A 14,819-nucleotide genomic window follows, 5' to 3' on the forward strand; every position below is an offset into this window, starting at 1 on the left:
CTCCCGCTTTTGGAGAAGGGTCTATAATCGAGGTTGACTCCTTGTCAGCCAAGGTGACCAACATTACCGGCCTTAGTGGCGTAACCCGTAGTGGCCGGGTGTTTGCTCCCCCTCACTCAGCGGAATTGCCCTCCAAGGGGAAAGCACCCATGACCCAAGAGTCCGCAGGCGCAGCCACCCCCTCAAAAGAAGTGGATCCCCCGGTAGTAAAGGGAGTTGAAAAGAAGGAAGATCTCCAAGGAAGGGCGGTGACCTTGGAAGAGGCTCACGAGTTCCTTCATCTCATCCAACAAAGTGAGTTTAAAGTGGTTGAGCAATTGAATAAAACTTCAGCAAGGATCTCCTTTCTCGAACTGCTCATAAGCTCTAAGCCTCATCGTGCACTATTAGTAAAGGTCCTCAACGAAGCCCACGTAGCACATGACATCTCAGTCGAGGGTTTTGAAGGCATTGTTAATCACATAACTACCAATAACTACCTCGCGTTTACGGAGGAGGAAATTCCAGTTGAGGGGAGAGGGCACAACAAAGCTCTACATGTGTCTTTCAGATGCATGGACCATGTCGTCGCTAAGGTACTCATCGATAATGGTTCAAGTTTAAATGTGATGCCAAAGACCACCTTGGAGAAGCTTCCTTTTAATGTGTCACATCTAAAACCGAGTTCGATGGTAGTACGAGCTTTCGACGATAGTCGGTGGGAGGTGATGGGGGAAATTGACATCCCTATTCAGATAGGCCCCCACACTTGCAATGTGGTTTTTCAAGTGATGGACATAAATCCCACCTACAACTGCCTTTTGGGGAGGCCATGGATCCACGCGCTAGGAGTGGTCCCCTCGACGCTTCACCAAAAACTGAAATTCGCAGTTGGTGGACTCTTGGTGATAGTGTTGGGCGAAGAGGATATGTTGGTAAACTGCCCCTCCTCGGCACCATATGTAGAGGCAGCGCAAGAATCATTGGAAACAGCTTTCCAATCCTTCGAGGTGGTAAGTTGTGCCTCTGTGGAAACAAGTCCATTGCTACCTTGTTTCTCTAATGCGGCCCTGATGGTGGCGCGGGTAATGCTCAGGCACGGTTATGAGCCCGGAATGGGTCTGGGCAAGGACAGCCACGGGAATGCCGATGTGGTTGACATTAGGGGTAGCCCGCGCAAATATGGGTTAGGGGTATGAGCCCGGGAAACCTGGAAGAAGGAATGCACCATCAAGACTCCAGGCAGATAGGGCATGGCCCGGTCATGTTAGCCAGTGTTTCACAAATGTCGGGATAATGTTCGAGGAAGAGGTGGCGGCAATAAGAGGAGAAGCTCCACAAGATCCGCCGAGTTTCGTGCGACCGTGCCATCCCAATTTCCAACTGGGGAATTGGCACGTGACGAGCCAGTCGGAAGTCTATACCGCTGATTCAATGTAATTGGAGGCTATAGATTCCTTTCTCTTTTGTTTTGTGAAACCTACCTTATTAAATAGCAAAGAGATCTTGTTTCATATGTTCTTGCGATTCCACCTTTTCTCATGTCATTTTGCATGATTTTGTTTTTGTCTTGAATGGTATAGATATGAGGATCGATCCTTTGAGGATTCTAACAACGAGGGCTTGATAATCGATTTTGACCGAGAAGTAAGTCAAACAATAAACGAAGAAGAGGAAGAGGATGTCCTTTTACCGAAGTTGGAGAGGTTGATCGCTCAGGAAGAACCCGAAATGAAGCCTCACCAAGAGGAAACTGAACTGATAGACTTAGAGACCGGAGAGGGAAATAAAGAAGTGAAAGTAGGGACCGGTATGACCGCACCTATCCGCCAAGATTTGATAACCCTTCTTGAAGAATATCAAGACATCTTCGCATGTTCGTACCAAGACATGCCCTTACCACACATTGATATACTAGTAGATAATACGGCTAAGTTCGCCCTTTTCTCATTTATGGATGGTTTCTCAGGGTATAACCATATAAAAATGGCACCCGAAGATGTGGAGAAGACCACTTTCGTCACCTTATGGGGAACATTCTGCTACAAAGTTATGGCCTTCGGGCTAAAAAATGTTGCGGAAGAGATAGAAGTCTATGTAGATGACATGATTGCCAAATCACTCATGTGTAAGCTGTAAAGAGATATGGTAGCCTTATTCCACATGCCATGGTAGCCTTATTCCACGACATGATGCATAAAGAGATAGAAATCTATGTAGATGACATGATTGCCAAATCTCGGACCGAGGACGAACACCTCATCAATCTATGTAAGTTGTTTGGAAGGTTGCGAAAATACCAACTGAAACTAAACCCCGCCAAGTGCACCTTCGGGGTAAAGTCAGGGAAGTTGTTGGGTTTTATCGTGAGCCAGAAAGGGATAGAGATAGATCCCGAGAAAGTGAAGGCCATTCTTGAAATGCCAGAGCCACGCACGGAGAAGCAGGTTCGAGGTTTCCAGGGCAGGTTGAATTACATCGCGAGATTTATCTCGCAACTCACCCCTACCTGCAAGCCCATCTTCAAACTCTTGCATAAAAACCAGGCGGTCCTGTGGAATAGCGACTGCCAAGAGGCCTTCAAAAAAATCAAACAGAGCCTCGCGAATCCCCCGGTGCTCATGCCGCCTGTAACAGGAAGACCTCTTTTCCTGTACATGACTGTGTTAGACGAGTCTATGGGGTGCGTGTTAGGTCAGCATGATGACTCTGGGAAGAAGGAGCAAGCCATTTACTATTTAAGCAAGAATTTTACCACCTGTGAGATGAATTACTCAATGTTGGAAAGGACGTGCTGCGCCTTGGTATGGGCATCACATCATCTTAGGCAGTACATGCTCAGTCATACCACTTGGCTTATTTCCAAAATGGATCCCGTGAAATACATCTTTGAGAAACCGGCCCTCACGGGACGAATCGCTAGGTGGCAGGTACTACTATCTGAATTCGATATTGTGTATGTCACCCAAAAGGCGATAAAGGGAAGTGCCTTGGCAGATTATTTGGCCCAACAACCCCTCCAAGATTATCGGCTAATGCACCCTGAGTTCCCGGATGAAGACATCATGGCCCTATTCGAAGAGAAGCGGACGCACGAGGATATAGACAAATGGATTGTTTGTTTCGATGGGGCATCTAATGCTTTGGGCCATAGAGTAGGGGCAGTCCTTGTATCCCCAGATGATCAATGTATCCCTTTCACGGCTAGGCTGGGTTTTGATTGTACCAACAATATGGTTGAATATGAAGCGTGCGTCCTTGGGATTCAAGCTGCCATTGATTTTGACGTGAAGTTACTCAAAGTGTATGGAGACTCGGTTTTGGTAATACGTCAGTTGAGAGGGGAATGGGAAACTAGGGATCAAAAATTGATACTCTATCAAACTTATATCTTGAAGTTAGCCGAATTCTTTGACGACATTTCTTTCCACCACATACCTCGGGAAGAGAACCTAATGGCTGATGCATTGGCCACCTTGGCATCTATGTTTCAACTTGCCCCACACGGGGATCTGTCGTACATTGAATTCAGATCTCGGGGCAAGCCGACACATTGTTGTGCGATGGAGGAAGAGCAAGATTGGAAACCGTGGTATTTCGACATCAAACAGTATGTCAAGAACAAAGAATACCCACCAGGGATTTCCGACAATGACAAGAGAACGTTAAGGAGATTGGCTACTGGTTTCTTTGTGAGTGGTACCGTCCTGTACAAACGAAACCATGACATGACCCTCCTGCGATGCGTAGATGCCAAAGAGGCAAACCACATGATCGAGGAGGTCCATGAGGGTTCGTTTGGGACGCATGCCAATGGGCATTCTATGGCCAGGAAGATCCTTAGAGCAGGTTATTACTGGCTCACTATGGAAAGCGATTGCTGCACCCATGTAAGGAAATGCCATAAATGTCAAGCGTTCACAGACAAAGTCAATGTTCCGCCACATCCTCTAAATGTCATGTTCGCCCCTTGGCCTTTTTCCATGTGGGGGATAGATGTCATAGGGGCCATCGAACCCAAGGCTTCGAACGGTCATCGCTTCATTCTCGTGGCGATAGATTATTTCACCAAATGGGTCAAAGCGGCTTCCTACACCAATGTCACGAGGAGCGTGGTGGTCAGATTCATAAAGAGGGAGCTGGTTTGTCGGTATGGACTCCCTAGAAAGATCATTACTGACAATGGCACCAATTTGAATAACAAAATGATGCAGGAAATGTGCGAGGATTTCAAAATCCAGCATCATAACTCCACCCCTTATAGGCCAAAGATGAACGGGGCTGTGGAGGCTGCAAACAAAAATATTAAGAAAATTATTCAGAAGATGACAGTGTCGTACAAAGATTGGCATGAGATATTGCCTTTTGCCCTGCATGGATACCGAACCTCGGTACGAACTTCTACTGGGGCAACGCCGTACTCCTTGGTTTATGGGATGGAAGCGGTACTCCCATTTGAGGTAGAGGTCCCTTCCCAGAGGATACTAGCGGAATCGGGCCTAGAAGAATCAGAGTGGGCTCAAACACGCTACGACCAACTCAACCTTATTGAAGGTAAGCGTTTGACGACCATGAGCCGTGGGCACCTATATCAACAAAGGATAAAGAACGCGTTCGACAAGAAGGTGCGCACGCGCAAGTTCAACGAGGGGGACCTTGTGCTGAAAAAGGTGTCCCACGCTGTTAAAGACAACCGAGGGAAGTGGACCCCGAATTATGAAGGGACTTTTGTTGTTAAGAAGGTTTTCTCCGGGGGGGCCTTGATACTCGCTAACATGGACGATGAGAAATTGCTTTCGCCAGTAAACTCGGATGTCGTCAAAAGATATTATGCCTAGAGCGGCACTAAAATAGCCATTTCATTCGCATGTATAGGTTGATAGCGCTTGACCAAGAAGGGCCTAATAAAATGAGTATCTGTTCTTTTTCACCACTGATAGCGTTAGTCTTTGTTTTCTTTAAAATGTTTATTTCTTGGATCATAGGGGTGCCACGAGCGCGAATTTAAAGAAATGACCAAAAGTAAGGACATGCGCATGCATTTGCATCTTTTTATCTTTTAGGACCTACAGTAATGCTGCATGGCGCATACAATCCAGGGCATGAAGAGAGGTAAGAATTCCTTTTTTTAAAAAAAAAATGCAGGTTAGCTCGCCTGGGCGAGCACCCCCTGCACGAATTAGATAAAAAGGGGGTTGGGGTGAGTTTTCTTCACCCAAAACTCCCCCTTCACTCAAGAACTTCATTGCTCACAGAAATAGCAAGAGAGGCAGCCCCCCCAAGCTTCCATTGCAGGGTTTTTTGCTTCCGCTTTTGCATTTTGATTCGCTCCTTACAAGTAAGTGCACTCTCCTTTGGTTTTTTGCTTTCCATTTATGCCTTTTATGCTTGAATGGTATATATTTTGGCCAATTCCGTGAGACAATTTGGGGCAAATTTGTGCTTTGTTTCTTTGAATTGAGGGGTTGTAAGGGATGGCCTTAGGCCTAGGTTGCGTTCTGAAATAATGGGGCAAGTCACATTGCCCCTATTCCCTTGTTATTGGCACCCAAAAGTGTTCCCACCAAGTGCTCGGTGAAATGCCTCAATGACATTTGGGCATGGTTTTGTGAACTTTGGATTGTGGGGCTGTTTTGTGTGTATAGGGACAACATGTAGAGGTTTAAATGAATGCCCAAATTAGGGGTTTAGACCTAGGAATCCAAGACTTTGGTTTTGAGTGCAAGAAAGCATAAAAACAAAGGCATTATGATAGGGATTTCCCTTTAGGCCAGCAGCTGATTTTTGGGGCTGCACCATGATGTTTGCCTAGTTTGTTTGAGATGTTATTCACCATGTACGTGTATATATAGAATAGGTAGCAAGAGACAAATACCCTTAAAAAAAACGTGTATATTTTGAATAGATGGTCAAGCGCTTTATAAATGTACAAATGTTTGAATGTGGCACGATAATGCTTCCCAAAATGAACATATAATGTGGAATTGCCTTTCAAAGTGTAGATAGATGGCATGAAAATTCCTTTTCAAATAAATGCAAGTGTGTGCACGACATGAAATTGGCTCTCAAATATGCATGTATGTATAAATAAATGTGAATGAAACAACAAAAACCTATGTTAATTTGTATGTTAATAAAATACTTTGAATGTGCGTATGTAATTTTTGGTAGCAAAATACTTTGAATACAAACATATGTAATTTTGGCACAATGCCTTGAGCATGCATATATGAGTTCTTTTCAAAAGAATATGTGTGGGATATAAGTAGCTAGAATATTTTGAATATCCTTGTATATTGATGTAGATAGCATGATATTTTGTGCATATGCGCGTTCATAAATGTTTTTCTTCAGGGAAATGTGTGCACAAGTTTGTTTTAAGTCGAAAAGATTAGTATGTCGTTTTTGCTTTAAAATAGCATTTCCTTGTAAATTAACTTTCCAAATGTTTGTCCTCGCAAGAAATGGCTCCGAAAAAGCTTTCCGCGAAGAGATCTAGGAGAGACGCCGCGGCTGAAGGGACCAGTGCCACCCCCGAGTTTGATAGCCACCATTTCCGGAGCGTCGTGCACCAGCAGTGCTTCGAGGCCATCAAAGGATGGTCGTTCCACAGAGAGAGGCGCGTCCAGCTCAGGGAGGATGAGTACACAAATTTTCAAGAGGAGATAGCTCGCCGACATTGGACGTCGCTGGTGACTCCCATGGCTAAGTTTGACCCTGAGGTAGTCTTGGAGTTTTACGCTAATGCTTGGCCCACAGAGGAGGGAGTGCGAGACATGCGTTCATGGGTGAGGGGTCAGTGGATTCCTTTTGACACAGATGCCCTCAGCCAGTTCCTGGGTGACCCGCTAGTGTTGGAGGAAGGCCAGGAGTACGAGTTCAGTCAGAGGAGGAACAGGGCCGACGGGTTCGACGAGGAGGCCATTGCCCAGCTGTTATGCACACCGGGGCAGGGAGGCGAGTGCGGATCATGCGCACCAGCATGACCACCTTGACCCAGATGTGGATGACATTGCTGATCAGCAATGTCTTGCCTAGTGATCATAACTCCGATCTCCCTCTGCCGAAGTGTCAGCTTGGGTATGCCATCCTGACAAGGATGAGCGTCCACGTGGCTCAGTTGATTGCTGACGCCATCTATTTGTTTGCAGGTATGCCACCCACCAGGCACCCTCTAGACCCGGATAAGTCTAATAGGGCCCTGGGGTTTCCGGCATAGATCACGGGTCTCTGTCAGTCGTTCGGGGTTCCTGTCACCCCCAGCAAAGTGATCCGACCACCGATCACCCGAGCCTTCATTGAGAAGTACTGCATGCCTAGACAAGCATAGGGTGACGCACCTCAGGGCGCGGGAGCACTGCCACCACCTCCTCAGGCCGGTCCTGCTGGATCACTAGGCATGGAGCGTTATCTACAGCACTTGGTTCGCCAGCAAGCGGCCAACCACTGCGGACAGGTGCAGATACACGAGTGTCTCTACCATTTCAGCCGCAGTCAGCAGGGGTAGAGTTTCACCCCATTTGTGTGCCCTACCCTAGACCAGTTTGCGGCTGAGGTCGCATGGCCGGGAGACTGGCCCGATGCCCAGGCAGGGGAGGAGCCTACAGGATCCCCCGGTAGGATGGACGAGCCCCGCATGGACGAGGATATGACTGACCTATTCAATTTCTTGGGAGGAAGCGGAGCCACATGACCATGGGATCCCCAGATTCATATTCTTTTTTATGTTTCATCATTTATCATTTGCATGTTATTTTATTTCTATGACTTGAGGGACTAACATTTGTTTTTGTTGTTTCGATCGTCATTTGTTTTGTGCATACATTTTGTTTGGATTGTTGCGTTAGTGCTTATTTCGTTATTGTCGATAATGTTTGTTGAAATTCCGGAACCATGTAGAGTTTTCATTTAGGAACGTCATCCTAAAATAAAACGAACAAACGTCGTGATAACACCAAGAATAGAAAAAGAAAGAGGCGTTGTGAACAAAATGTCCTATCTGTATATAAAGAAAAGAAAAGAAATTTTTGTATATAAACAATGCGTGAAAAGAGTTTTTGTATATAAAAAATGCGTGAAAAGATTTTTTGTATATAAACAATGTGTGAAAAAATATTCTTGTGTGTGAGCAATGAGTGTATATAAAGAAATTTTTTTTATAAAAAATGAGTGTATATTGAAAAAGGAAAAAGAAATCTTTGAAAAGGAATAGAGGTTTTATATAGACCATGTCGATATAAAGAGAAAGAGTTTTTCTATGCGTGTGTATATAGAGAAAAAAAGTTTTTTTTCGTGTATAGGAACGTAGGTGTACAGAGAAAAAAGCTTTTCTCATAGATAACAATGGATGTATAGTTTTTTGCAAACATGCATAAGAAAAAATGAAAAAAAAAAAAGAAAAGAGAAAGAAAGACCTCGAAGGTCGGCATGTTATGGTCATAAGGAAGCACAAATCATTCGTAGAGAGCAAACATATCTTTTGGAAACAAGAAATTGACGCTAAGAGTTTATTTTCCAAAATAACCGAGATAAGAATGGATGGATTCGTTGAACCAATGAAAGAACATAATTTGGAAACGTTGGGTCTACTTGCGTAAATCCCAAGCCGTAGTATCATAATGCCATAAACTGGATGCTTGAGTACCCACCTAGCTGTATGCATGACTAATTTTGCGCGTTGTTTCCAAATCATCATTGTTACGTGCGGCTCGTGGAAATAATATGGGAGTTTAACCCGAAACCAACACTCTGACACATGAATTTGTTTTGCCCCAAATATCAAAATCGGGCACGTGCGGTGAAAAGACCATGTTGAGACACAACCTTAAGCTACCTTGAACCTTGGCCCATGAAGAGAATCCTCATCCTTCCCCCCGAAGAAGAGGACAGCAGAATCTCCTCAAGGGAGAGCGAATAACGAATGCTAAAACCCGAATTCCCAATCAAAGATAAAAAAAAGGGAGAGAAAGAAATGGAAAGGAAGGAAAAGAAAAGGAAAAGAAAGATTTCCGATCGAAGATTGGAAGAAAGTAAAAAGGAAAAGATCGGAGGTAAATAGAATAATTCCTGATCAATAAAGGAAACCAAGAATGAGAACAGAAGGTCTTCGGACCAGGTAAATTTTCGGTGAGGTAAATAACCACCGGCAAAAGGAAAACCCATTTTGAAGCGGTTCTTCCTTTGGGATTGCCATTCAAGGTCGCTCCCAACTGGCGATGTCCCGCCCCACATAAGCAAAGAGGAAAAGACCGAAACACCCAGTTTCCTCTCCAAAAACACTACCCTCGAGAAAATCTTTTGGTTCGATAGGAAATCATGTGCAAAATAGAGTCATGGTGCAACTATGGTTTGGGATTAGGGTAAAACACTTACTTGTGTGAGTTTTTATACACTATGAGTGATTTTATTCCCAGTTTCAGTTTGACCCGACGTTTCCCTTGAATGTTCATTTAAAAGCTAAACGTTGACATCCTACCCTTCATTTTCGGTTACAAGGAAAACTATTTTGGCATAAGCATATAGTTTCTCTAAAATATGGTGCTCTTGTGAATGATTAATTTTTCCTTGCTAAAGCATGTTCGCCTTTTAGGTGAAAGAACCCAGTGGACCATTCGGTCCTAAAATCAAATCAAGTCCGGAGCCCCACGAATTGATTGCCTAGCGTTGTTCGTGCATCCTCCACCATCAAATCTTATTCGAGCCCCATGAATTGATTGTCATTCATGTATCCTCCGTCATCGAGTCTGGAGCCCCACGAATTGATTGCCTAGCGCTGTTCGTGCATCCTCCACCATCAAATCTTATTCGGAGCCCCATGAATTGATTTCCATTCATACATCCTCCACCATCAAGTCCGGAGCCCCACGAATTGATTGCCTAGCGCTGTTTGTGCATCCTCCACCATCAAATCTTATTTGGAGCCCCATGAATTGATTGCCATTCATGCATCCTCCACCATCAAGTCTGGACCCCACAAATTGATTGCCTAGTGTTGTTCGTGCATCCTCTACCATCAAATCTTATTTGGAGCCCCATGAATTGATTGTCATTCATGCATCCTCCGCCATCGAGTCCGGAACCCCACGAATTGATTGACTAGCACTGTTCGTGCATCCTCCACCATCAAATCTTGTTCGGAACCCCATGAATTGATTGTCATTCATGCATCCTCCACCATCAAATCTTATTTGGAGCCCCATGAATTGATTGTCATTCATGCATCCTCCACCATCGAGTCCGGAGCCCCACGAATTGATTGCCTAGCGCTGTTCGTGCATCCTCCACCATCAAATCTTATTCGGAGCCCCATGAATTGATTTCCATTCATGCATCCTCCACCATCGAGTCTGGAGCCCCACGAATTGATTGCCTAGCACTGTTCGTGCATCCTCCACCATTAAATCTTATTCGGAGCCCCATGAATTGATTGCCATTCATGCATCCTCCACCATCGAGTTCGAAGCCCCATGAATTGATTGCCTAGCGCTGTTCGTGCATCCTCCACCATCAAATCTTATTCAGAGCTCTATGAATTGATTACCATTCATGCATCCTCCACTATCGAGTCCGGAGCCCCACGAATGGATTGCCTAGCGCTGTTCGTGCATCCTCCACTATCAAATCTTATTTGGAGCCCTATGAATTGATTGCCTAGCATTGTTCATGCATCCTCCGTTATCAAGTACGGAGCCTCCGGTGAGGGGAAAATACGGTTTTTGTTATTTTCCCAATCGGTTCCTTCACCAAACATGTGTATACGTATATATTATGTTATTTTTTGTTTGTTTTGTTTTGTGTTGTGAAGAGAAAGAAGAAGGAGAGACGGGAGTCAATTATTTCAAATCGTTTTGGGTTAGAACTATTGTGATTGAGATCAATTAAATCCCCATGATGGGCAAAGGATGGTCTTCGAGAGTCATCATAGATTAATTACGGAAAAGGGCTAAGAAAGACGAAATCAGTGTTTTATCTTTGCTTTCCTCCTATCGTCGATAAAAGCTAAGTAAAAAGGAGCAACTGTCATACCCTAATTTTGTCCGGGGACCATTGTTTGATGGCATGCAACCTTTGCTTGACCGCTTTGAGGTACTTGGCACCCATTGTTAGGCAATTTGTGAAGTTCCGTGACATGCCAAAAGTCAAAAGAAAGCATTGTTGCACAATCCGTGAAGTTCCGTAACATGATGGAAGTCAAAAGGAAGCATTGTTGCACAATCCGTGAAGTTTCGTAACATTCCGGAAGCCAAAAAAGGGATGATTACGTAATCCGTAAGGTTCCGTGACATTATGGAAAGAAAACAAGTATCGTTACGAAATTCGTAAAGTTCCGTAACGTTACAGAAAAAGAATCAGCAAAAAAGACAGAGGGTGTATTTAGTAAATAGGGGGTGCAAATAGCAACCAGGTCCACTTGGGCCTTCCAGGAAGTTCCCCTAGAAGGTGGTGCCTTCTGGAGGAAGCAACCTAGCTCACCTGGGTGAACTGGTTGGCAAGCTTCTCCCTCTTTTCCCTATAAATAGGGGGAGGAGGGTAGAACAAAAATGTTCAACCCTCCTAGTATTTGAGAATCACTTAAAATTAGTGAAAAAAATTGTTTCCGTGAAGAAAATCCAAGTCGAGATGCTTCCATAACGCTTCCGAGACATTTTCGTGGGTGATTTCGCGAAGATTTTCCACCGTTCTTCATCGTTCTTCGTTCGTTCTTCGTCGTTCTTCGGTCTTCAACCAGTAAGTTCCCGAAATCGAACTTTTCAATTCATTCTATGTACCCTTAGTGGTCCCCACTTGTTTCGCATGCTTTTATTTTCATTTCATTTACTTTCCGTACCCCCTTTTGACGTGCTTTAGTCATTTATTTAAGTCATTTTCTCGCCTAATCAAAAAATAAAATAAATTTCCACTGATCATTGGAATTGTAACATCTTTTAATTTCTGTTAAAATGAAATCCGACCGTTCGGTCATGCCGTAACCATATTTAAAACCAAAAAAAAAAGGCAAAATAATAATATAATAATCAAAAAATATCTTTTAGTAAAAATAAACAAAAAAAATCAATCGGACGTTTTTCTTTGGGATTTTTCCTTCTTAATTGAAATTGACCAATAACTAAAGTGAAACTAAGGCTAAAATCAACTAACAAAATCAAGCTTTATCTGCAAAAATCACTGAAAACCGTTTTAAGGTCCAACGCCTTAAACGATCCTCTTTGCTTTTATCGGTTAGCGTGGATCGTTCGAAAGCGTAAAATCAACACATCACTTCACTGCCCTTTGGAAAGAACTACGTAGGTCTGATTTCCTCTTCGATGGAGGGTACGTAGGAGCAAAAGCCCCGCTTTTGTCGACCTCAAAAATAAAAAGAGACAAAAAATTTTAGATACATGATTTCACACAACTCTAATCTAAGGCTGTTGTCCTTTGGGACAAATGTGAGAGGTGCTAATACCTTCCTCAAGCGTAAAGATAACTCCTGAATCTGGAATATTCTTTATGACCGGTTTCCTTTGGTTTTTCTAACGTTTTCCTTTCAATAAACGTTGGTGGCGACTCCGCACATTTTTCTCCCATGGAAGACACACCCGCGAGCCTCGCCTCGCTCGCCCGCAAAATGGTAGGTTGCGACAAGATACCAAAAGGACGAATAATGAGCCCTATGAATCTTCAAAGGCTTGAGACAAAGCATCCGCCACTGTATTGGATTTTCCTGATCTATACTTGATGGTATAGTCATACCCGAGAAGATGAACGAGGTACAGTTGTTGCTCTGGAGTTTGGATTGTTTGATTCATAAGCTTCTTCAGACTATGATGATCATTCAGAATGATGAAGGAATGACCCAAAAGATACTACTGTTATTTCTTGATGGCGGTCGTAATTGCAACCAATTTTTGAACATACGCAGATGCTAGGCGAAGCCTTAGACAAAATTGCTTGCTAAAAAATGCAATAGGGTGACCTGACTGAGAGAGGAGAATTCTCATCCCTGTACCCGACACATCTGTCTCCACCATGAATGACACTGAGAAATTCAGAAGTTGTAGAGTTGGCGCATAACTCATGGCGTCTTTCAGCTTCTGGAAGGCGGTCTGAGCTTCGGTTGTCCAAACCAATTGAGGAGTGGTCAATAGATGAGTCAAGGGGGCTGCCATGATTGCATACCCTTTGATAAAGCGGCGGTAAAAACCGATGAGGCCCAAAAACCCGTGGAGGACCCTGAAAGTCCATGGGGCTGGCCATTGTTGAATCGCATGTATTTTATCCTGAACAGGTTCAACTCTACTAGTCGACACTAAGTGGCCCAAGTACTAAATCTGGGATTGCACGAATGAACATTTAGATAGTTTGAGGAAAAACTGGTCCTGTTCCAGAGCACAAAATGTTTGCTACAGATGCTAGAGATGGTCAGTCCTCGTCTTGTTGTATATAAGGATATCGTCAAAAAACACAATGACAAACTTGTGCAAATAAGGCCTAAAAGTGTCGTTCATTGTAGCTTGGAACGAGGATAGGGCATTGCACAATCCAAAGGGCACTATGCGAAACTCGTAATGCCCATGATGGATGCGAAACATCATTTTGTTGATATCCTCCTCCTTCATCAAAATTTGATGGTACCCTTGAAGCAAGTCAAGCTTCAAGAACCACTGTGCTCCTCCCAATTCGTCCAACAATTCATCCACCGTGGGGATAAGGAACCTATCCTTGATGGTGATGGCGTTAAGAGCTCGATAATTAGCATAGAAATGCCAAGACCCATCGTGCTTCTTCACCAGTAAGACCAGAGAGGAGAAATGACTCATGCTTAGTCTGATGACTCCATTCTTCAACCTAGAATCCAATTGGAGTTCAATTTCCTGTTTCTAGAAATAAGGATAGCGATATGGCCTAACATTCACTGGTTTTGAGTTTGGTTGAAGATTAATTGCATGATTCATGTTATGGGACAGAGGTAATGATGTTGGAACTTGAAACAAATGTTGGAATTGCTGAATCATGGTCCCTATTTTAGGTATTGGTGTGGCAACTTGGATGTTTGGTTGAAGGGGGCTCAATGCGGAGATGAAAGAACTCACTAGCTCCGTAAGTTTGGACAAGTCGACGTAGCTAGTGAGCCATAATTGATTTTGCAGTGCCTTTGCGTTCCCCTTTCAATTCAATAACTCTGTCGTCAAGAAGGAATTTCATGGTGAGGTCATTGTAGTCTATTAAGACTAGACCCAATGACTTCAACCATTCTACTCCTAGTATGAGATCAGCACCACATAGCGAAAGGACATGGAAATTGACCAACAATTGCTGGTCCTGAACCTGGAGAGTGATGCCCCTGCACCATTGATGGCACTCGAGCTTGTGGCCATTGCCCACCATGACCCTTAGAGGTTGAGTGGGTTAGGTGGGCAGGCCCAATGCCAGAACTAAACATTCTTGGATAAAATTGTGGGTACTACCCCTATTAATTAATATCCACACCAGCTGACCATTTAGGTGGCCTAATAAGCGTAAGGTCTCAGGAGCCATGTGGCCTGAAAGTGTGTGTAGGCTAATTTGGGTCGGGAAGGGTTCATTTCCTTGTCCTTCATCACAAACCTCTATAGAAAGGAGCAAATCCTGAGGAGAACTATCATCGTCCTCTGCAATTAAGAGGAAGAGTTTGGAGGCGCACTTGTGACCACGACTGAATTTCTCATAGCACTTAAAACACAGACCATTCTCTCGACGAAGGGCGAGTTCTTCTGACAACAATCGTTTGAATGGGATAGAAGGAGGTTTTGGTGGTGTCAGTAAGAGACCAAGTGCTGGTGGTGAAGGGGAGGCCCGAGGAAGAGGCGGACCTGAAGAAG

The sequence above is a fragment of the Glycine max genome, chromosome 4 (assembly GCF_000004515.6).
Source record: "Glycine max cultivar Williams 82 chromosome 4, Glycine_max_v4.0, whole genome shotgun sequence".
NCBI classification, from domain to species: Eukaryota; Viridiplantae; Streptophyta; class Magnoliopsida; order Fabales; family Fabaceae; genus Glycine; species Glycine max.